Here is a 24,853-nt window from a genome sequence, read left to right as displayed (position 1 = left end):
CCCAAATTCTGGGAATCCTTCAGCTCCCAACCTATGTGACTCCTCACGTTACCAAGCTGTGAGACTCCACAGCTCCTCAAACAGTGGGTGTCTCAAATCCCCAAATTGTGGAACTCCTAACCATTCCAAACAGTGAGACTCCTCACCTCCACATACTGTGGGTCACATCACCTCTCCAAAAAGTTAGGGACTCCTCACTGCCCAAACTGTGGGAATACTCAACTCGCGAATCTTTGGGACTCCTCACCCTCCCAAACTGAAATACTCATCCACTCCATAAATGTGGGACTCCTCACCTCCCCAAACTGTGTGACTCCTCACCTCCACATACTGTGGGTCACATCACCTCTCCAAAAAGTTAGGGACTCCTCACTGCCCAAACTGTGGGAATACTCAACTCGCGAATCTTTGGGACTCCTCACGCTCCCAAACTGAAATACTCATCCACTCCATAAATGTGGGACTCCTCACCTCCCCAAACTGTGTGACTCCTCACCTCCGCAAACTGTGGGGCTCCTCCCCACCCCAATTTGTTGGTCTCGTCGCATCCAAATCTGTGTGACTCCTCACCACCCCAAGCTGTGGGATTCCTCAAGTCCCCAAAAAGAGGGACTCCACAGCTTCACAAACTGTCGGCCTCCTCACCACCACAAACTGTCAAGACTCCTCACCTCCCCGAACTGTGAGACTCCTGACATCCACGATCTGGGTGGCAACTCACATCCAAATTTGTGGGACTCCTCACCTCTCCAAACTGTGGGACTCCTCACCTCCCCAAACTGTGGGAGTCCTCATGTCCCCAAACTGTGGGACTCCTCACCTCCCCAAACTGTGTGACCACTCACAATCCCACACTGTGGGACTCGTCAACTCCTCAAACTGTAGGAATCCTCATCTCCTATATGATTGGGGACTCCTCATCTCCCAATCTATGGGACTCCTCACTATTCAAACTGTGGGACTCCTCCCCGCCCCAATCTGTGGGACTCATCACCACCCACACTATGTGTCTCCTCAGCTTCCAAACTGTAGAGTCTCTTCTCCTCCCCAAGCAGTGGGACTCCGCAGCTCCCCAGTCTCTAAGACTCCTCACCTTCCCAAACTGTAGGACTCTAACCTCCCGAAACTGAGAGACTTCTCTTTTCCCAAACTGTGGATCACCATACTTCCCCAAAATGTGGGGATTCCTCAAATCCCCAAATTGTGGTCCTCCTCACCTCCCTAAACTTTGGGAACACTCGCCTCCCCAAATTGTAAGTCTCATCACCTTACAAACTGTGGGACTCCTCATCTCCCCAAACGGTGGGACTCCTCAAAACCCCAAAATGTTGGACTCCTCAGCTCCCCAAAATGTTGGACTCCTCAGCTCCCCAAACTGTGGGACTCCTCAGCTCCCCAAACTGTGGGATACCTCAGCTTCCCAAGCTGGGGGACTCCTCACCTCCCACAATTGTGGCGACTCCGCGGCTTCCCAAATGGTGGGAATCCTCCCCTCCACAATCAGTGGGACTCATCACCACCCAAACTATGGGATCAGCTTCCAAACTGTAAAGGCTCTTCTCCTCCACAAACAGTGGGACTCCGCGCCTCCCTAATCTCTAGGACTCCTTACCTTGCCAAACTGTGGGACTCTCACCTCCCTAAACTGTGGGACTTTCCATCTCCAAAACTATAGATCACCTCACCACCCCAAATCGTGGGGAATCCTCACCTCCCCAAACTGTAAGACTCATCACCTCCCCAACCTGTGGGTCGCTTCACTTTCACAAACTGTGGGACTCCTCATCTCCCCCAACGGTGGGAAACGTCATAACGCCAAGAGTTGGACTGCTCAGCTCCCCAAGCTGTGGGACTCCTCAGCTCCCAAAACTGGGGGCTCCTCACTTTCCCAAAATTTGTGAATCCTCAGCTCTCCAAACTTTGGGACTCCTCAGCTACCCAAGCTCTGTGACTCATCACCACATCAAACAGTGGGACTCCTCAAATCCCAAACTGTGAGACTCCTCATCTCCCCAAATTTGGGACTCCTCATCTCCCATACTCTGGTTCAACTCACCTCCCCAATCTGTGGGGACTCCTCCCCTCCCCAAACTGTGGGCCTCCACATCTCCCCAAACTGTGGGACCCCTCACCTCCCCAAAATGTGGGACTCGACAGATCCCCAAATTAAGGGACTCCTCAACACCGCAAACTGTGTGACTCCTCCCCTCCCAAATTGTGGGACTCCTCAACTGCCCATATTGTATGACTCCCTACCACCCCAAACTGTCGGCCTCCTCACTTCACCAAACTGTGGGAATCCTCACGTCCCCAAATTGGGGTCTCCTCACCTCCCCAAACTGCTGGACTCCTCAACTCCCAAACCGTGGGACTCCTCCCCACCCCACACTGTGAGGCTCCTCCTCTCCCCAAATTGTGAGACTACTCACCTCCCGAAACTGTGGGACACCTCACATCACAAACAGTGGGTCTCCTCACATTAGAAAATGTGGGACTCCTCACCTCCCCAAACTTATCGACTCCCCACCTCCCCAAACTTTGGGACTCCACACCTCCCCAAACTTTGGGACTCCTCAGCTCCCCAAACTGTGGGACTCCCCACCTACACAAATTGTGTGACTCCACACCTCCCCAAACTGTTTGACTCCACACCTCCCCAAACTGTGAGAGTCCTCAACTCCCCAATCTGCGGGCCTCCTCAGCTCACAAATTGTGGGAGTTCTCTCCTCCCGAAACTGTGGGCCTCCTAACCCCCCCCAATCATTGGGCCTAATCACCTCCCCAAAATGTGGGACTCCTCACCTCCTCAAACTGCAGGACTCCTCAGCTTCCCAAACTGTGGGACTTTCAAATCCTGAAACGGTGGGATTACTCACCACCCCAAACAGTGGGACTCCTCACATCCACAAACTGTTGGTCACCTCACCTCCCCAAACTGTGTGACTCGTCACCTCCACAAACTGTGGGACTCTCCCCTCCCTAAACAGTGGGACTCTTCATCTGCCCAAACTGTGAGATTCCTCACATCCCCAAACTTTGGGACTCAACTCCCAAACTGTGAGTCACCTTTACTGCCCAAACTGTGGGGACACCTCACCTCCCCAAACTGTGGGCCTCGTCACCTCCCCAAACTTTGGGACCCTCACCTCCCCAAACTGTAAGACTCATCAACTACCGAAACTGTGGGACTCCTCATTTTCCCAAGCTGTGGGACTCCTCATCTCCACAAACTGTGGGACTCCTCACCTCACAAACTATGGGAGTCCTTTAGCTCCCCAACTGTGGGACTCCTCACCACTCCAAATTGTGCGACTACTCAGCTCCTTAAACTGTGGGACTCCTCACCTCCCCAAACTGAGGCACAGCTCAGCTCCCCAAAATCTGTGACTCATCAGCTCCCCAAAATGTGGGAATTCTCACCACCCCAAAATGTGGAACTCCTCAGCTCCCAGAATTGTGGGACTCCTCACCTCCCCAAACTGTGGGACTCTCACCTCCCGAAACTGTGGGAATTCTCATCTCCCAAACTATGGATCACCTCCCCTCACCAAACTGAGGGGAATCCTCACCCCTCCCCAAACTGTAAGACTAATAACCTCCCCAAACTGTGGGTCACTTCACTTTCACAAACTGTGGGACTCCTCATCTCTCCCAACGGTGGGAAACTTCAAAACACCAGTAGTTGGACTCCTCAGCTCCCCAAATTGTGGGACTCCTCAGCTCCCAACACTGGGGTACTCCTCACTTTCCCAAAATATGTGAATCCTCAGCTCTCGAAACTGTGGGACTCCTCAGCTCCCCAATCTGTGTGACTCATCATCACACCAAACAGTGGGACTCCTCAACTCCCAATCTGTGGGACTCCTCACGTCCCCAAATTGGGGTGTCCTCACCTCCCCAAACTGCTGGACTCCTCAACTCCCAAACTGTGGGACTCCTCCCCACCCAACACTGTGAGGCTCCTCATCTCCCCAAATTGTGAGACTACTCACCTCCCGAAACTGTGGGACACCTCACATCCCAAACAGTGGGACTCCTCACATCACAAAATGTGGGACTCCTCACCTCCCCAAACTTATCGACTCCCCACCTTCCCAAACTGTGGGACTCCACACCTCCCCAAACTTTGGGACTCCTCAGCTCCCCAAACTGTGAGACTCCCCACCTACCCAACTGTGTCACTCCACACCTCCCCAAACTGTGTGACTCCACACCTCCCCAAACTTTGAGATTCCTCAGCTCCCCACACAGAGGGCCTCCTCACAACCCCAAACATTGTGAGTCCACAACTCCCCAATCTGCGCGCCTCCTCAGCTCCCAAATTGTGGGAGTTCTCTCCTCCCGAAACTGTGGGCCTCCTAACCTCCCCAATCATTGGGCCTAATCTCCTCCGGAAATTTTGGGCCTCCTCACAACCAAAATTGTGGGACTCCCTACCACCCCAAACTGTGGGACTCCTCACCTCCCCAAACTGTGGGACTCCTCACCTCCTCAAACTGAAGGACTCCTCAGCTTCCCAAACTGTGGGACTTTCAAATCCTGAAACGGTGTGATTACTCACCACCCCAAACAGTGGGACTCCTCACATCCACAAACTGTTGGTCACCTCACCTCCCCAAACTGTGTGACTCTCCCCTCCCTAAACAGTGGGACTCTTCATCTGCCCAAACTGCGAGATTCCTCACATCCCCAAACTTTGGGATTCAACTCCCAAACTGTGGGTCACCTTTAATGCCCAAACTGTGGGGACACCTCACCTCCCCAAACTGTGGGCCTCGTCACCTCCCCAAATTTTGGGACCCTCACCTCCCCAAACTGTAAGACTCATCAACTACCGAAACTGTGGGACTCCTCATTTTCCCAAGCTGTGGGACTCCTCATCTCCCCTAACTGTGGGACTCCTCACCTCCCCAAACTGAGGCACAGCTTAGCTCCCCAAAATCTGTGACTCATCAGCTCCCCAAAATGTGGGAATTCTCACCACCCCAAAATGTGGGACTCCTCAGCTCCCAGAATTGTGGGAATCCTCAGCTTCCCAAGCTGTGGGACTCCCAGAACCCCAAAATGTGCGACTCCACACCTCCACATACTGTGGGTCAACTCACCTCTCCAAACTCTGGGGAATCCTCATCTCACAAACTGTGGGACTGTTCACCTCCCCAAACTGTGGGATTCCAGACCGCCAAAAAGTGTGGGACCCCTCGTTTGACCTAAAATGTGGGGACTCCTCACCACCACTAACTGAGAGAATCCTCACCTCCCCAAACTGTGGGTCACATCACCTCCACAAACTGTGGGGAATCCTCACTTCCCCAAATTGTGGAACATCTCCCCATCACACACTGTGGGATACCTCATCTGCCCAAACTGTGAGAATCCTCACATTCGCAAACTTTGGGACTCATCTCCCAAACTGTGCATCACCTCACCGCCCCAAACTGTGGCACCCCTAACCTTACTAAACTGTGGGACTGCTCAGCTCCCCAAAATGTGCGTCTCCTCAGTACCCCAAAATGTGTGAATCCTCAGCACAACAAACAGTGGGACTCCTCAGCTCCCCAAACTGTGGGGCTTCTTAACTCCCCAAACTGTGGGACTTCTCAGCTTCCCAAACTGTGTAAATCCTCACCAGCACTAATTGTGGTAGTCCTCAGCTCCCCAACCTGTGGGACTCCTCACCACCCTAAACTGAGGATTCCTCAGCTTGCCAAACGGTGGGACTCTCAAATCCACAATCTGTGGGACTACTCACCTCCACAAACTGTGGTTCACCTCACCTCCCCAAACTGTGGGGACTCCTCACCTCACAAAAAGTGGGATTCTTCACCTCGCCAAACTGTGGGATTCCAGAACTCCCCAAACTGTGGACATCCTCACCTCACTAAGATCTGGGACTCCTCACCTCCCAAACTGTTGGACTACTCATCCCAGAAGCTGTGGGATTCCACTCCTCCAGAGCTGTGGGGCTCCTCATCACCAAAATTATGGAACTCCTTCCCTTCCAAAGTGTGGTTTCTCTTCACCTCATAAACTGTGGAACTCCAACCATCCAGCAATGTGGGCCACCTCATCTCCAAAACAGTGAGAATCCTCATCTCCAAAAATGTGGAACTATTCACTCTCAAACTGTGGGATTCCTCAGCTCCTCAAATTCTGGGAAAACTTCAGCTCCCAATCTGTGTGAATCCTTACGTTCCCAAACTGTGAGAATCCTCAGCTCCGCAAACAGTGGGAATCTCAAACCTCCAAATTGTGAGACTCAAAACCACACCAAACAGTGGGACTCCTCACCTCCACATACTGTGGGTCACATCACCTCCCGAAAATGTAGGGACTCCTCACCTCCCAGACAGTGGGAAGCCTTAACTCTCGAAACTGTGGGACTCCTCACCGTCCCAAACTGTAAAGCTCATCCCCTCCCCACACTGTGGGGCTCCTCACCTCCACAAACTGTGGGCCTCCTCACATCCAAATCTGTGTGACTCCTCAATACACAAACTGTGGACTCCTCATGTCCCCAAACTGAGGGACTCCTCAGCACCACAAAGTGTGGGAAATCCTCAACCCTCCCCAAACTGTAAGACTAATAACCTCCCCAAACTGTGGGTCACTTCTCTTTCAAAAACTGTGGGACTCCTCATCTCTCCCAACGGTGGGAAACTTCAAAACAATAGTTGGACTCCTCAGCTCCCCAAATTGGGGGGCTCCTCAGCTCCCAACACTGGGGGACTCCTCACTTTCCCAAAATTTGTGAATCCTCAGCTCTCCAAACTGTGGACTCCTCAGCTCCCCAAACTGTGTGACTCATCAGCACACCAAACAGTGGGACTCCTCAACTCCCAATCTGTGAGACTCCTCATCTCCCCAACTATGGGACACCTCATCTCCCAAACTGTGGGTCACCTCAGCTCCCCAGGCTGTGGGGAATCCTCACCTCCACAAACTGTGGGACTCCTCACCTCCCCAAACTGTGGGACTCCTCACCACCCAAACTGTGGGACCCCTCACCTCCCCAAACTATGGGACTCCACAGCACCCCAAACTGTGGGACTCCTCAACACCGCAAACTGCGGGACACCTCACCTCCCAAATTGTGGGACTCCTCAACTGCCCAAATTGTGGGACTCCCCACCACCCCAAACTGTGGGCCTCCTCACTTCTCCAAACTTTGGTACTCCTCTCGACCCCAAACTGGGGTCTCCTCACCTCCCCAAACTGTTGGACTCCTCACCTACCCAAACTGTGGTAATTCACACCAACCCAAACTGTGGGACCCCACAGCTACCCAAACTGTGCAACTCATCCACTCTCCAAACTGTGGGACTCCTCACGTTCCCAATCTTTAGGACTCCTCACATCCCCAAAGAGTGTTACTCCTCACCTCCCAAACTGTGGGACTCCTCCACTCCCGACACTGTGAGGCTCCTCATCTCCCCAAAACGAGAGACTCCTCACCTCCCCAAATTGTGGGCGACCTCACATCCCAAACTGTGGGACACCTCATATCACAAAATGGGGGAATCTCACCACCCCAAATTGTGGGCCTCCTCACCTCCCCATACTGAGGGCTTCCTTAAATCACCAAATAATGAGACTCCACACCCTCCCAAGCTGTGGGGCTCCTCTCCTCTCCAAATTGTGGGACTCCTTACCTCCCCAATCTGTGGGTCTCCTCACAACCCACACTGTGGGACTCCACACCTCCCAAACTGTGGGCCTCCTCACCTCCCCAAACTGTGGGACTCCCCAACTCCCCAAACGTTGGGACCCCTCAGCACCAACACTGTGGGACTCCACACCTGCCCGAACTCTGGGCCTCCTCACCTACCCAAAATGTAAGACGCATCAAATCCCCAAACTGTGGGACTCGTCACCTCACAAACTGTGGTATTCCTCACCTCCCAGCTGTGGTTCTCCTCACTCCCCAATCTGTGGGACTCCACATCTCCTTTAATGTGGGGACTACTCACCTACCAAACGATTTGTCTCCTCACTTCTCAAACGTTGGGAATCCTCCACTCCCCAATCTGTGGCACCCTCACCTCCCGAAACTGTGGGACTCCTGATCGCCCCAATCAGTGGGAAACATCAAAACCCCAATAGTTGGACTCCTCAGCTCCCCAAACTGTGGGACTCCTCACCTCCCCAAACTGTGGGTTTCCTCAGCTCCCCAAACTGTGGGACTCCTCACCTCCCCAAACTGTGGGTCTCCTTAGCTCCTCAAAATGTGGGTCACCTCAGGTCTCCAAACTGTGGGTCTCCTCAGCTCTGCAAACTGTGGGACTCCTCAGCTCCCCAAACTGTGGGTCTCCTCAGCTCCCCAAACTGTGGGACTCCTCAGCTCCCCAATCTGTGGGACTCCTCAGCTCCCCAAACTGTGGGTCTCCTCAGCTCCCCAAACTGTGGGTCTCCTCACCTCCCCAAACTGTGGGTCTCCTCGCCTCCCCAAACTGTGGGCCTCCTCAGCTCCCCAAACTGTGGGTCTCCTCAGCTCCCCAAACTGTGGGTCTCCTCACCTCCCCAAACTGTGGGCCTCCTCAGCTCCCCAAACTGTGGGACTCCTCAGCTCCACAAACTGTGGATCACCTCACCTCCCCAAACTGTGGGTCTCCTCAGCTCCCCAAACTGTGGGTCACCTCACCTCCCCAAACTGTGGGTCTCCTCAGCTCCCCAAACTGTGGGTCACCTCACCTCCCCAAACTGTGGGTCTCCTCAGCTCCCCAAACTGTGGGTCACCTCAGCTCCCCAAATTGTGGGTCTCCTCAGCTCCCCAAACTGTGGGTCTCCTCACCTCCCCAAACTGTGGGCCTCCTCAGCTCCCCAAACTGGGGGACTCCTCACCTCCCCAAATTGTGGGTCTCCTCAGCTCCCCAAACTGTGGGTCTCCTCACCTCCCCAAACTGTGGGCCTCCTCAGCTCCCCAAACTGTGGGTCTCCTCAGCTCCACAAACTGTGGGTCTCGTCACCTCCCCAAAATGTGGGCCTCCACAGCTCCCCAAACTGGGGGCTCCTCACCTCCCCAAACTGTGTGCCTCCTCAGCTCCCCAAACTGTGGGACTCCTCACCTCCCCAAACTGTGGGTCTCCTCAGCTCCCCAAACTGGGGGACTCCTCAGCTCCCCAAACTGTGGGACTCCTCAGCTCCCCAATCTGTGGGTCTCCTCACCTCCCCAAACTGTGGGTCTCCTCAGCTCTCCGAACTGGGGGACTCCTCAGCTCCCCAAACTGTGGGTCTCCTCAGATCCCCAAAATGTGGGTCTCCTCAGCTCCCCAAACTGTGGGTCTCCTCACCTTCCCAAACTGTGGGACTCCTCAGCTCCCCAAACTGTGGGTCTCCTCAGCTCCCCAAACTGTGGGTCTCCTCAGATCCCCAAACTGTGGGTCTCCTCAGATCCCCAAACTGTGGGTCTCCTCACCTTCCCAAACTGTGGGACTCCTCAGCTCCCCAAACTGTGGGTCTCCTCAGCTCCCCAAACTGTGGGTCTCCTCAGATCCCCAAACTGTGGGTCTCCTCAGATCCCCAAACTGTGGGTCTCCTCAGCTCCCCAAACTGTGGGTGTCCTCAGCTCTCCGAACTGGGGGACTCCTCAGCTCCCCAATCTGTGGGTCTCCTCAGCTCTCCGAACTGAGGGACTCCACAGCTCCCCAATCTGTAGGTCTCCTCAGCTCTCCAAACTGGGGGACTCCTCAGCTCCCCAAACGGTGGGTCTCCTCAGCTCCCCAAACTGGGGGACTCCTCTCTTTCCCAAACTGTGGGACTCCTCAGCTCCCCAAACGGTGGGTCTCCTCAGCTCCCCAATCTGTCGGACTCCTCAGCTCTCCAAACTGTGGGTCTCCTCAGCTCTCCAAACTGGGGGACTCCTCAACTCTCCAAACTGTGGGTCTCCTCAGCTCCCCAATCTGTGGGACTCCTCAGCTCTCCAAACTGTGGGTCTCCTCAGCTCTCCAAACTGGGGGACTCCTCAACTCTCCAAACTGTGGGTCTCCTCAGCTCCCCAAACTGTGGGTCTCCTCAGCATCCCAATCTGTGGGGCTCCTCAGTTCCCAAACTGTGGGTCTCCTCAGCTCTCCAAACTGTGGGTCTCCTCAGCTCCCCAAACTGTGGGTCTTCTCAGCTCCCCAAACTGTGGAACTCTCATGTCCCCAATCTGTGGGACTCCTCAGCTCCCCACACTCTGGAACTCTCATGTCCCCAATCTGTGAGACTCCTCAGCTCCCCAAATTGTGGGACTCCTCACCTCCCCGAATTGTGGGACTCCTCACCACCCCAGACGGTGGGACTCGACAGCTTCCCAAACTGGGACTCTCAAATCCCCAAATTGTGGGACCCCTCAGCTCCCCAAACTGTGGGACTCCTCACATCACCAAACTGTGGGACTCCTTAGCTCCCCATATTGAGAGACTCCTCACCTCCCCAACTGTGGGACTCCCCATCTCCCCAAACTGTGGGTCTCCTCTGATCCCAAACTGTGGGAATCCTCACCACCCCAAACTCTGGAACTTCTCAGCTACCCAAACTGTGGGACTCCTTACTGTTAAGTCCATGAATGATTGAGACGCGGACCAGCAGGAGTGAAAACAAACAAGTCTTTACTGGTGGAAGTCAATAGTGAAACTAACAAACAGAGGCTCTCTCCGGCCTTTTATACAGTGGTGGTCACTGCCGGTACTGCAGTCTGAGACCAGTTATTCCCTTAAAGGTATATACACAACAACTCCTCCCCTTTTAGATAAACAGTACATAACATTCATTTATCAACTAAATGATAACTAATTACAATCACAATCACGGTTGCTAGATACATTGGTTAAGTTTAAGCAAATATAAGTTCAGTCTCTAAGGAGGCTTCCTGATTCTGTCTGGATAACGCCTCTTTGGGGTATCTGGTTCTTCTGGCAATGTTGAGTCGAGATCAATGTCGTTGTTTGGTTCATCTGCTTCCAATATCACCGATTCTGCGGTAGCTGCAATTGGTACGTCGATTTCATTGCCAGGTGTATCAGATCGTGGTGTTGAGTTGACGTTTTCCAGTGACTCTAGAATCTGGTCAGCATGGCGTCTTACAATGCTCTCTCCAACGTCCACGGTATACATGAGCGGTCCTTGCCGTGTACAAATCGTTCCTGGCTGCCGTTTCTCAGTGCAGTACTCCCGGGCCAAAACTGGTTGGCCTATCTTAAAGCTCTTGGTCGGCCTTTCATTCATATTCTGAACCTGCCTGTTCTCCACATCTCTTCGGACGTTTGGCTTAACCAAATCCAAGCGGCATCGTAGTCTTCGATTGAAGAACATCACGGTTGGGGTTTGGTTGGTAACCGCATGTGTCGCATTCCGGTAGGCAAACAAGAAGTTTGCCACCTTGTGTTGCAGGGGTATATCTTCATTACACGTTGCCTTGATAGACTTCTTGAATGTAGGACAAACCTCTCGGCCAATCCATTAGTGGCTGGATGATATGGGGCAGATGTGTAATGCTTAATGCCATTGTTCTTTAAGAACCTCCGGAACTCTTCAGACACAAACTGTGGTCCATTGTCAGAGCAAATCTGTTCAGGCAGCCCATTCCTGGCGAATATGGTTCGCAAAACTGTGATAGTATTTTCCGTGGTGGTTGAGGACATTTTTATTACCACTGGCCAATTTGAATGTGCATCCACCGCAATTAAAAACATCGAGTCCATGAAGGGACCAGCAAAATCAATGTGCACCCGTTGCCATGGAGATGATGGCCACTCCCATGGATGCAGAGGAGCTTTTGGTGGGACGCTTTCGACCTTCTGGCATCCTGCACAGCTCTTGGTCATCTCTTCGATTTCTCTATCGATTCCCGGCCGCCACACCAACGCTCTGGCTAAGTTCTTCATTTTTACCCCACCCAGATGACCCTCATGAAGCTCATTGAGTACTCTATCTGTCAACTTAGGTGGAATTACTACTCTGGATCCACACATCAAGGTTCCTCTGCACACTGACAGCTGTTCTCTTCTCGGCGAGAATGCTGGCAGCAGTGGTTCGCCATGTGCTGGCCATCCCTTCACCGTTAAATCATAGACCCGTGATAGTGTCGGGTCATTCTGTGATTGCTTTTCTATGTTTGCATTCGTCACAGGGAGACATTCGACTGTGGTCGAGTGGAATAACTCCATTGGATCCACTGCAAGGTCTTCTTCTTCCACCGTTGGCAATGGTAGGCGTGACAATCCATCAGCATTTCCATGCTGTTTAGTTCCTTGGTACTCGATGTCATATTGGTGTGCCCCTAGGAAAAGGACCATCTCTGCAGCCGTTGTGCCGTCATTATTGGTACACCCTTCTGAGGGTTGAAAATGGAGGCAAGAGGTTGATGATCGGTTAGTAGAGTAAATTTTTGACCGTGCAGATAGTGATTGAACTTCTTCACCCCCCACGCTAGGCCGAGGGCCTCTCTGTCAATCTGGGCATAGTTACGCTCGGCAGAAGTTAACGAGCGTGACGCAAAAGCTATCGGCCTCTCTAAACCATCAATGAATTTATGTGACAGTACCGCCCCAATGCCGTAGGGAGACGCATCACACGCCAGCCTGATTGGCAGTGCTGGGTTGTAGTGAGCCAATACTTCCCTTGAAGTGATTAAGTCCTTACTCTTCTGAAAAGCACGCTTACAATCATCGTTCCATTTCCATGCTACCCCCTTTCATAGCAGGGCATTCAGTGGGTGCAGAATTGTCGACAAATTCGGCAAAATCTTATGATAGTAATTCACCAACCCGAGGAATGACCTCAGTTGCGACACATTTTCAGGCGCTGGGGCCTTAACAACCGCTTCAATTTTGTCAGGGGACTTATGTAACCCCTCTTCATCAATCACGTGGCCACAATACGATAACTGTTTCTTAAAAAATTCGCACTTGGGGCGGTTGGCTAGCAGCCCATGTTCCCGTAGTCTAGTGAGCACCTGTTCTAGGTTGTTAAGGTGTTCACTGTCATATTCACCTGTTACAAGGATGTCGTCCAAGTAACACTAAGTCCCCGGAATCCCTTGCAGGACTTGTTCCATCGCTCTTTGCCATATCGCCGGAGCCGATGCTACTCAGAATACCAATCGATGATACTGGTAAAGACCTTTGTGAGTGTTTATCGTGAGATACTTCCTAGAGGACTCTTCAACCTCCATCTGCAAATATGCTTGTGCTAGTTCAACTTTTGTAAAACGCTTCCCTCCAGACAGTGAGGCGAAGATGTCTTCTATCCTTGGAAGAGGATATTGTACTGTGTGAAGGACAGGGTTCACCGTCACTTTGATATCCCCACAGATGCGAATCTTCCTTGGCTCTCCGGACTTATTGCTTAACGTTTTCTTCATGACAGGAACGATGGGTGTCGCCCACTCGCTCCAGTCGACCTTAGACAACACGCCCGCCTTCTCCAGATCCTCCAGCTCCGCCTCGACGGCTGGGCGAATTGCATATGGTACCGGTCTTGCTTTGAAAAACTTGGGAACTGCATTCTCTTCTATTTTTATCGAGGCGGTTACGCCTTTAAGCGTGCACAGTTCTTGTTGAAATACCTCTTTGGCGTTAGCTAAGATTGTTGACAATCGTCCAGGAGTGACGTCTTCATCTTTTTTACCATCCACCGTCATTGCATGAATGGAATGCCAATCTAAGTTTATCTTCCTGATCCATTCCCGTCCCAATAACGGTGGTCCACCATTTGGCAGTATGTAGAGATACAATTTCTGTATTTTCTTGCCATTGTATTCGACAGGCACCCTTCTTTTTCCTCTGGGGTATACTTTTTGCCCCGTATACGTCGTCAAGACGATGGATGTCTCTCTCAAGGGTATGTGTGAAAATAGCCGCTCGTAGTCTCGTCGATTCATGACGGTTAGCGCTGATCCTGTATACAATTCCATTTTAACTTGGGACCCTGCTATCGTGAGGGTGACCCAAATGGTTCGGTAATCCTCTTTTGCGATTACATTGTGAAGTTTGAGACCGCTTAGATAGCTGTTTCCGGATTCACTATCGCTCATCTGGTCTTCGGAACTACTGTCCGTCATCTTTTGTACTTTCTTGTATGGTTCCTTTGTAGCCTTCTTGTTGTCGCTGGTCTTCTTCCCAGACCTGCAAACTCGTGCAATGTGTCCAATCTTCTCGCATTGTCTGCATATTTTGTCTTTGGACCAGCAGTCCTTCTGGTCAGTTCTGCCGCAGTGATAACATTTTGCAAATCCCCGTGTCATTTCGTGGGTGCCGTATTCCTGTGGTTTTTGTTGAATTTCTGCAGCTCCCCTTGCTTCTGCTTCATATGATACTGCCACGCTGAAAGCCTTATCTACCGTCAGCTCTTTTTCTGAGAGTAACTTCTTCTGTGTTCCTTCACTCAGGAGTCCACAGACAAATTTGTCCCGTAGGGTATCTGCCAGTCCTGCTCCGAACTGGCAGTGCTTTGATAGCTTGCGTAGCTCTGTAAGATACTCAGCATTGCTCTCATCTTTGTGCTGAGTTCTCCTGTGGAATTTAAATCTTTCTGCTATCAACAGCGTGGCAGGGTTTACATGTTCCTGTAGGACAGCAACAATTTCATTAAAACTCTTTGCTTTCGGTTTGGCTGGAGTAATCAGGTCCCGCAATTGGCCATACATTCTAGCGCCCATTAAGTTTAGCAATATTGATGCCGTTTTCCCCTCCGCTATTTCATTTGCCTCGAAATATACCTCGACACTTTCCACATACATGGTCCAGTCCTCTAATGTATTATCAAAAGCAGTGATACAGCCAGTCTTCGGCATCGTGCAAATCTAAAATGGCGCCTCCCGCGCTTTGCCTTCTTCCCCGATTTAACAAAATGGCGCCTCCCGCGCTTTGCCTTCTTCCCCGCTGCTGTTAGCGCTGCTTTCCACGGTTTCTTGCGCGTTAAATATTGATTCTTTTTCTTCTAATGTTTTCCCGTCATGGAGCGGACCCTCTGGGACACTTCCCTCCCTCTTCTTAGGTCCGAACGCTGCCCGGCTTCAAACCACCGGCCGCGCCCTGTGTGCTCCACCCTCTCTCTCTCTCTTTGCTTCTCGACTCGCTGCCCGGCCCCGTTGAAAAGCCAACCGATCGAGCTTCAGCCCGCCGCAGCCCAGGAAGGATCAGTGCACTACCTGCCACCAGCCCGATTAGCTGGGAAACCACAGACCGAGGAAGCCAACCTGGCTCTGGAAAGTCTCTCCTGCAAGTTTTCAAACCGATGATTGACGGTCGACGTCCGTTTCCCGAGATTCTTTGGACTCTATTTTTTTTTTTCTTTCTTCTGGCTCCGACCTTCAACAACGTCGTCTGAGGTGCTGCCGAGTTGCAGGTAAGTTCGTTTCTTACTCGTCGCCAGTGTTAAGTCCGTGAATGATTGAGAAACGGACAAGCAGGAGTGAAAACAAACAAGTCTTTACTGGTGGAAGTCAATAGTGAAACTAGCAAACAAAGGCTTTCTAGCGCCTTTTATACAGGGGTGGTCACTGCCGGTACTGCATTCTGAGACCAGTTATTCTCTTAAAGGTATATGCACAACACTTACCTCCACAAACTGTGGGTCACCTCTACTCCCCAAGCTGTGTGGACTCCTCACCTCAGCAACTGTGGGACACTTCACCTCCCCAAACAGTGTGATTCCAGAACTCCGCATATTGCTGTACTGCTCATTCGCCCGATCTGTGGGACTCCTCAGCGCCCCAAACTGTGGTGACTCCTCACTTCCCCAAACTGTGGGAGTCGTCAGCTTCCCAAACTGTGAGACTCTCAAATCCCGAAACTGTGGGACTCGTCAGCTTCCCAAACTTCCCAAACTGAGATTCTCAAATCCAAAAACTGTGGGACACCGAACCACCCCAAACTGTGGGGACTCCTCACTTCCCCAAACTGTGGGACTCGTCAGCTTCCCAAACTGTGAGACTCTCAAATCCCCAAACTGTGGGTGTCTGCACCATCGCAAACTGTGGGACTCTCACCTCCCCAAACTGTGGGACTCCTCACCTCCCCAATCTGTGGGGAGTCCTCACCTCCCCAATATGTGGGACTCCTCACCTCCGCAATCTGTGGGACTCCTCAGTTCCCCAAACTATGGGACTCCTCACCTCACCAAACTGTGGGATTCCTCACCTCCCCAAACTGTGGGGTCCCCACACATCCACCAACTGTGGGTCTCCTTAGCTCACCAAACTGTGGCTCTCCTTACGTCCCAAACTCTGGGACTCTGAAATCACCAAACTGTGGGACTCCGCACTACCCCAAACTGTGGGGCTCCTCACCTCCCCAAACTGTGTGACCCGTCAGCTCCCCATACTCTGGGTCACCTCACGTCCCCAAATTTTGGGACTGCACACCTCCCCAAACTGTGGGCTTCCTCACCTCCCCAAACCGTGGGATTTCTCACCTCCCCAAACTGTGGTACTCCTCACCTCTCCAAACTGTGGGACTCCTCAACTCCCCAAACTGTGGCGACCCCTCCATTCCACAAACTGTGGGTCTCCTTAGCTCCCCAAACTGTGGTTCACCTAACCTCCCCAAACTGTGGGATTCCACAACTCCACAAACTGTGAGACTCCACAGCTCCACAAACTGTGGGGACTCCTCTGCAACTCAACTTTGGGACTCCTCACCACCCCAAAATGTGGGACACTCACCTCCCAAAATTGAGGGGACAACTCAACTCCACAAAATGTGGGACTCTCAAAACCCCAAACTGTGGGTCACCTCACGTCCCCAAACTGTGGGACTCCTCAGCTACCAATCTGTGGGACTTTCAAATCCCCAAACTGTGGGACTTTGCACCTCCCCAAACTGTGGGACTTCACACCTCCCCAAACTGTGGGATCTCCTCAACTCCCCAATTGTGGGAACTCATCAACTCCCCAAAGCATGGGATCCCAGAACTCCCCAAACTGTGGGACTTCTCATTTGCCCAAACAGTGCACTCCTCAACACCCCGAAATGTGGGGAGTCCTCACCTCCACAATCTTTGGGTCTCCTCAGCACCACCAACTGTGAAACTCCTCAGCTCCTGAAACTGAATCTCCTCAGCTCCCCAAACTGTGGGACGCCTCACCTCAACAAACTGTGGGTTAACTCACCTATCCAAACACTGGGACTCATCAACTCCCCAAACTGTGTGACTCCTCCGCTCCACACACTGTGAGGCACCTGTTCTCCTCACCGCCCCAAACTGGGGGCATTCTCACATCCCAAACTGTGGGACTCCACTCCTCCCCAAACTGTGGGACTCCACTACTCCCCAAAATGTGGGCCTCCACTCCTCCCCAAAATGTGGGATACAACACCTACCCAAACTGTGGGCCTCCACTCATCCCCAAACAGTGTGACTCCACACATCCCCAAACTGTGGGCCTCCACTAATCCCCAAACTGTGGAACTCCACACCTCCCCAAACTGTGGGACACAATACCTACCCAAACTGTGGGAATCCTCAGTTCCCCAAAATGTGGAACTCCACACCTCCCCAAACTGTGGAACTCCTCCCCTCCCCAAACTGTGGGACCCCTCAGCTCCCCAAACTGTGGGAATCCTCACCATCCCAAACTGTGGAACTCCTCACCTCCCCAAACTGTGGAACTCCTCACCTGCCCAAACTGTGGGACTCCACAGCTCCCCAATCTGTGGGAATCCTCACCATCCCAAACTGTGGGACTCCACAGCTTCCCGATCTGTGGGACCCTCAAATCCTGATCTGTGGGATTCCTCACCAAACAAAACTGTGGGACTCTCACCTCCCAAAATTGTGGGGACACCTCAACTCTACAAAATGTGGGACTCTGAAATCCCCAAACTGTGGGGCACCTCACCTCCCCAAACTGTGGGAAATCCTCACCTCACAAACTGTGGGATTCTTCACCTCCCCAAACTGTGGGATCCCAGAACTCCACAAACTGTGGGACTTCTCATTTGCCCGAACTTTGGCACACCTCACCACCCCAAACTGTGGGGAGTCCTCATCTCCCCAATCTGTGCGACTCCTCAGCTTTCCAAACTCTAGGACACTCAAATCACCAAACTGTGGAACTCCTCACCACCCCAAACTGTGGGACAAACACCTCCACAAATTGTGGGACCGCTCAGCTCCCCAAACTGTGGGACTCCTCACATCACTAAACTGTGGGACTCCTCGCATCACTAAACTGTGTGACTCCTCAACTCACCAAACTGTGGGGACCCCTCACCTCCACAAACTGTGGGACTCCTTAGCTCCCCAAACTGTGGGTCACCTCATGTCCCCAAATTGTGGGAATCCTAACCAACCCAAACTGTGGGACTTCTCAGCTACCCAAACTGTGGGACTCCTTCCCTCCACAAACTGTGGGTCACCTCAACTCCCCAAACTGTGTGGACCCCTCACCTCACCAACTGTGGGACACTTCACCTCCCCAAACAGTGTGATTCCAGACCTCCACATACTGTTGTACTGCTCATTTGCCCGATCTGTGGGACTCCTCACCATCCCAAACTGTGGTGACTCCTCACTTCCCCAAACTGTGGGACTCGTCAGCTTCCCAAACTGTGAGACTCTCAAATCCCCAAACTGTGGGACTCCACACCACCCCAAACTATGGGACTCCTCACCTCCCAAAATTGTGGGACCCCTCAGCTCCCCAAACTGTGGGACTTCTCACTTCCCCAAACTGTGGGACTCGTCAGTATCCCAAACTGAGATTCACAAATCCAAAAAGTGTGGGACTCCGAACCACCCCAAACTGTGGGGACTCCTCGCTTCCCCAAACAGTGGGGTTCGTCAGCTTTCCAAACTGTGAGACTCTCAAATCCCCAAACTGTGGGAGTCCGTACCACCGCAAACTGTGGGACTCTCACCTCCCCAATCTGTGGGGCTGCTCAGCTCCCCAAACTGTGGGACTCTTCACCTACCCAAACTGTGAAACTCCTGAGCTCCACAAACAATGGGACTCGTCACCTCCCCAAACTGTGGGACTCCTCACATCCCAAATTGTGGGACTCGCACTTCCAAAAATTGTATATTTCATCCCCTCACCAAACTGAGGGACTCCTCAACGTCCCAAATTGTGGGACTCCTCTGCTTCCCAAATTGTGGGACTTTCAAATCCCCAAACAGTGGGACTCCTCACCTCCACAAACTGTGGGTCGCCTCACCTCCCCAAATTGTGTGTCTCCTCATCTCCCAAACTGTGGGACACCTCCCCTTCCAAACTGTGGGACTGCTCATCTGCCCAAACTGTGAGACTCCTCACATCCCCAAACTATGGGAGTCCTCCCCTCCTCAAACTGTGGGAATCCTCATCTGCCCAAACTGAGGGACTCCTCACATCCCCAATCTTTTGGGCACTTCATCTCCCTAACTGTGGGTCACCTCAACTCCCCAAATTGTGAGACTCCTGATCACGCCAAACTGAGGGACTCTTACCTCCCCTAATTGTAAGACTCAACCCCTACCCAAATTGAGGGACACTCGCCTCCCCATATGGTAAGTTTCATCTGTTCCCCAAACTGAGAGATTCCTCAACTCCCCAAACTGTGGGACACCTCCCCTCCCCAAACTGTGGGTTACCTCACCTCCCCAAAGTGATGGTCAGCTCACCTCCCCAAACTGTGGGTCTGCTCGGCTCCCAAACTGTGGGACTACTCTCCTCCCCCAACTGTGGTAACCATCAACTCCCCAAACGGTGTGACTCCTCCCATCCCCAAACTGTGGGACTCTTCATCTGCCCAAGCTGTGAGACTCCACAGACCCCTGATTTTGGGACCCTTCATCTCTCATAATGTGGATCTCCTCAACTCCCCAAACAGTGGGACCTCTCACCGCCCCAAACTCTAAGACCCCTCACCTCCCCAAACTGAGAACTCCACACCGCCTCAAAATGTGGGACTCCTCATCTCCCCAAACTGTGGGCCTCCTCACATTCCCCAAAGAGTGGGTCTCCTCAGCTCCCAAACTGTGGGACTACTAACCTCCCCAAACTGTTAGAAACATCAACTCCCCAAACTGTGGGCCTCCTCACATTCCCCAAACAGTGTGTCTCCTCAGCTCCCAAACTCTGGGACTACTAACCTCCCCAAACTGTGAGAACCATCACCTCCCCAAACTGTGGGACTCTCCCCTCCCCAAACTGTGGGACTCTCCCCTCCCCAAACTGTGGGATTCTTCATCTGCCCAAACTGTGAGACTCCACAGCTACCCAAAATTTTGGGACTCATCCCCTCCCGAAACTTTAGGACTCCTCACCACCCCAAACTGTGGGACTGCCCGGCTCCCCAAAATGTGGGTCTCCTCAGCTCCCCAAACTGTGGGATTCCTCAGCTCCCCAAAATTTGGGACTCCTACACATCCCTGAATGTTGGACAACTCAGCTCTCTAAACCGTGGGGCTCCTCACCTTCCCAAACCGCGGGGCTCCACAGCACCCCAAATTGTGGGACTCTCACCTCCCGAAACTGTGGGACACCTCACCTGCCCAAAATCTGAGACTCATCACCTCCCCAACTGAGGGACTCCTCACCACCAAAAACAGTGGGACTCCGCACCGCCCCAAACTGAGGGACTCCCCACCTCCCTAAACTGTGGGGACTCCTCACCTCCCAAACTTTGCGAATCATTAGCTACACAAACTGAGACTCCACACCTCCACAAAATGTGGGACTCCTCAGCTCCCCCAACTGTGGGACAGCTCTGCATCCCAATCTGTGGGACTCTCAAATCCCCAAACTGTAGTACATCTCTCGTCCACAAACGGAGGGTCACCTCACCTCCCCAAACTGTGGGGACTCCTCACCTCACAAACTGTGGGACAATACTCCTCCCCAAACTGTGGGATTCCAAAGCTCCACAAATTGTGGGACTGCTCATTTGCCTGAACAGGGGGACTCCTCACCACGCCAAACTGTGGGGACTGCTCACCTCCCCAAACTGTGGGACTCCACAACACCCCAAACTGTGGGCCTCCTCTTCTGCCCAAACTGTGAGGCTCCTCACATCCCCAAACTTTTGGACTCTTCATCTCCACAAATGTGGGACTCTTCACCTCCCCAACATATGGGACTCCTCCCCTCCCCAATCGGTGGGCCTCCTCATCTGCCCAAAATGTGAGACTCGTCACATCCCTAAACTTTTGGATACTTCATCTCCCAAGCAGTGGGTCACCTCTCCACGCCAAACTGTGGGGACTCCTCAACTCCCCAAACTGTGGGACACCTCACTTTCCCAAACTGTGGGTCTCCTCAGCTCCCCGAACCGTTTGATTCCTGATCACCCCAAAATGTGGGACTCCTCAGCTACCCAAACTGTGTGACTCTCTCCTCCCCAAACAGTGGGACTCCTGATCGCCCCAAACTGGGGGACTCCTCAGCTCCCCAAATTGTAGGACTTCTCAGCACCACAATCTGCGGGACTCTCAACTCCCCAAATTATAAGCTTCCTCCCCTACCCAAACTGAGGGAATCCTCAGCTCCCCAAACTGTAGGACTCCTCACCTCCACAAACTGTGGGACTCCTCAGCTCCCCAAGCTGTGGGACTCCTCAGCTCCACAAACTGTGGGACTCCTCAGCTCCCCAAACTGAGGGAATCCTCACTTCCCGAAACTGTTGGACCCGTCAGCACCGCAAACTGTGGGAATCCTCAACTCCCCAAACTGTGCATCACCTCACCTCCCCAATCTATGGGGACTTCTCACGTTCCCAACCTGTGGGACTCCTCACCTCCCCAAACTGTGGGACTCAACAACTCGCCAAACTGTGGGACTCCTCACCTCCCCAAACTGTGAGACTCCTCAACTCCACAAACTGTGCAACTCCTCACCTCCCCAAACTGTGGAACTCCTCAGCTTCCCAATCTGTGGGACATTCAAATCCCCAAATTGTGGGACACCTCACCTTGACAAACTGTGGGACTCCCCACCTCCTCAAACTGTGGGACTCCTCGCCTCCCTAAACTGTGGGACTCTAACCTCCCCAAATTGTATGTTTCATCCCCTCCCCAAACTGAGGGACTCCTCACCTTCCCAAACTGTGGGACTCTCAACTCCCCAAACTGTGGGACACCTCACATTCCCAAACTGTGGGCCTCTTCATCTGCCCAAACTGTGAGGCTCCGCACATCCCCAAACATTTGGACTCTTCAACTCCACAAATGTGAGTCATCTCACCTCCCCAAACTGTGGGCATCCTCATCTCCACAAACTTTGGAACTCCGTAGCTCCCCAAACTGTGGGTCACCTCACCTCCTCAAACAGTACGACTCATCACCTCGCCAAACTGTGGGAAACCTCACTTTCCCAAATTGTGGGACTCCTCATCACACCAAACTGTGGGGCTCCTCAGCTCCCCAAAATGTGGGACTCCTCCAAACACCAGAATGTTGGAATCCTCAGCTCTCTAAACCGTGGGGCTCCTTACATTCCCAATATGTGGGTCTCCTCAGCTCCGCAAACTGTGGGAATCCTCACCTCCCCAAAGTGAGCGACATCTCACCTCCCCGAACTGTGGGACTCCTCAACTCCCCAAACTGTGGAACTCCTCACCTCCCCAAAGTGTGGAACTCCTCAGCTTCCCAATCTGTGGGACATTCAAATCCCCAAATTGTGGGACACCTCACCTCCCCAAACTTTGGGACTCCTCACCTCCCTAAACTGTGGGACTCTCACCTCCCCAAATTGTATGTTTCATTCCCTCCCCAAACTGAGGGTCTCCTCACCTTCCCAAACTGTGGGACTCTCAACTCCCCAAAGCGTGGGACACCTCATCTCCTCAAACAGTGCGACTCATCACCTCGCCAAACTGTGGGACACCTCACTTTCCCAAATTCTGGGACTCCTCACCACCACAATCTGTGGGACTCCTCAGCTCCCCAAACTCTGGGAATCCTCACGTCACGGAACTGTGGGACTCCTCACCACCCCAAAGTGTGGGGACTCCGCATCGCCCCAAACTGAGGGACTCTTCAGCACCACGAACTATGGGACTCGACAGCTTCCCAAAGCGTGGGGCTTTCAAATCCCCAAACAGTGGGAATCCTCACCAACCCCAAAATGTGGGATTCTCACCTCCCCAAATTGTGGGTCCCCACAGCTCCCCAAACTGTGGGACTCCTCACCTCACCAAACTGTGGGACTCTTCAGCTCCCCAAACTGTGGAACTCCTCAGCTCCCCAAACTGTGGGATTCCTCACCTCCCCAAACTGTGGGACTCCCCAGCTCCCCAAATCCTGAGACTCCTCACGTCCCCAAACTATGGGACTCCTCAGCTCCCCAAACTGTGGGACTCCTCACCTCCACAAATGTGGGTCTCCACACCTACCAACCTGTGGGTCACCTAACCTCTCCAAACTGTGGGGACTCCTCTCCTCCCCAAACTGCGGCTCTCCTGGTCTCCCCAAACTGTGTGACGCCTCAGCTCCCCAAACTGTGGGAATCCTCGCCACCCCAAACTGTGTGTCTCCTCAGCTCCACATACTATTACTCCACAGATCTCCAAACTGTGTGAGTCTCTCCTCCACAAATTGTGGGACTCCTTAGCTCCCCAAATTGTGGGTCACCTCGCCTGACTAAACAATGGGACGCCAAACCACCCCAAACTGTGGGCCTCCACACCTTCCCAAACAGTGGGACCACTCACCTCCCAAAATTGTGGGACTCATCACATTCCCAAACTGTGGGACAACTCACTTTCCCAAACTGTGGGACTCCTCAGCTCCCCCAACTGTGGGACTCTCACGCCCCCAAACTGTGGGAATCCTCAGCACCTCAAACTGTTGGGCTCTCAACTCCCCAAACTGTACGATTCGTGCCCTACACAGTTTGATCCCTTCCCCAAACTGAGGGTCTCCTCACCTTCCCAAACTCTGGGACTCCTCAGCTTTCCAATCTTTGGGACATTTAAATCCCCAAACTGTGGGACTCTTCACCATCCCAAACAGTGGGACTTCGCAGCTCCCCAAACTGAGAAACTCCTCAGCTTCTGAAACTGTGAGACTCCTCATCTCCCCAAACTGTGGGGAATCCTCGCCTCCACAAACTGAGGGACTCCTCAGCACCACGAACTATAGGGCTCGACAGCTTCCCAAACTGTGGGACACTCAAATCCCCAAACAGTGGGAATCCTCACCACCCCAAACTGTGGGACTCTCACCTCCCCAAATTGTGGGTCCCCTCAGCTCCCCAAACTGTGGGGACACCACACCTCCCAAACTGTGAAACTCCTCATCTCCCCAAATTGTGGGACTCGTCATCTCCACAAACTGTGGGACTCCTCACCGCTACAAAATTTGAGCATCCTCAAATCCCAATCTGAGGGACTCCTCACCTCCACAAACTATGGATCACCTCACCTCAACAAACTGTGGGGAATCATCACCTCAAAAACTGTGGGACTCCTCACCTCCCCAAACTGTGGGACACGTCACCTCCACAAAGTGTACGACTCATCACCTCCTCAAACTGTAGGACTCCTCACTTTCCCAAAATGTGGGACTCCTCAGCTCCCCAAACTGTGGGACTCCTCAACATCCCAAACTGTGGGACTCCTCTGCTCCCCAAATTGTAGGGACCCCTCACTTTACCAAATGTAGGACTCTCACCTCCCCAAACTGTGGGCCTTCTCACATCCCAAACTGTGGGCCTCCTCACCTCCACAAACTGTGCGTCACCTCATCTCACAAACAGTGGGTCACCTCACCTCGCCAACTGTGGGATTCCTCACCTCCCCAGACTGTGGAACTCCTCACCTCGCCAAACTGTGGGACTCCTCAGCTCCCCAGACTGTGGGACTCCTCACCTCCCCAGACTGTGGGACTCCTCCCCTCCCCAGATTGTTGTACTTCTCACCTCCCCAAACTGTAAGACTCATCAACTCCCCAT

This window comes from Somniosus microcephalus, unplaced genomic scaffold (genome assembly GCF_052327205.1).
Source record: "Somniosus microcephalus isolate GS21.2 unplaced genomic scaffold, FLI_Smic_1.0 unresolved_chr5, whole genome shotgun sequence".
NCBI lineage: Eukaryota > Metazoa > Chordata > Chondrichthyes > Squaliformes > Somniosidae > Somniosus > Somniosus microcephalus.
The sequence above is the reverse complement of the archived record's forward strand: the minus strand, read 5'-3'. Positions refer to the sequence as shown.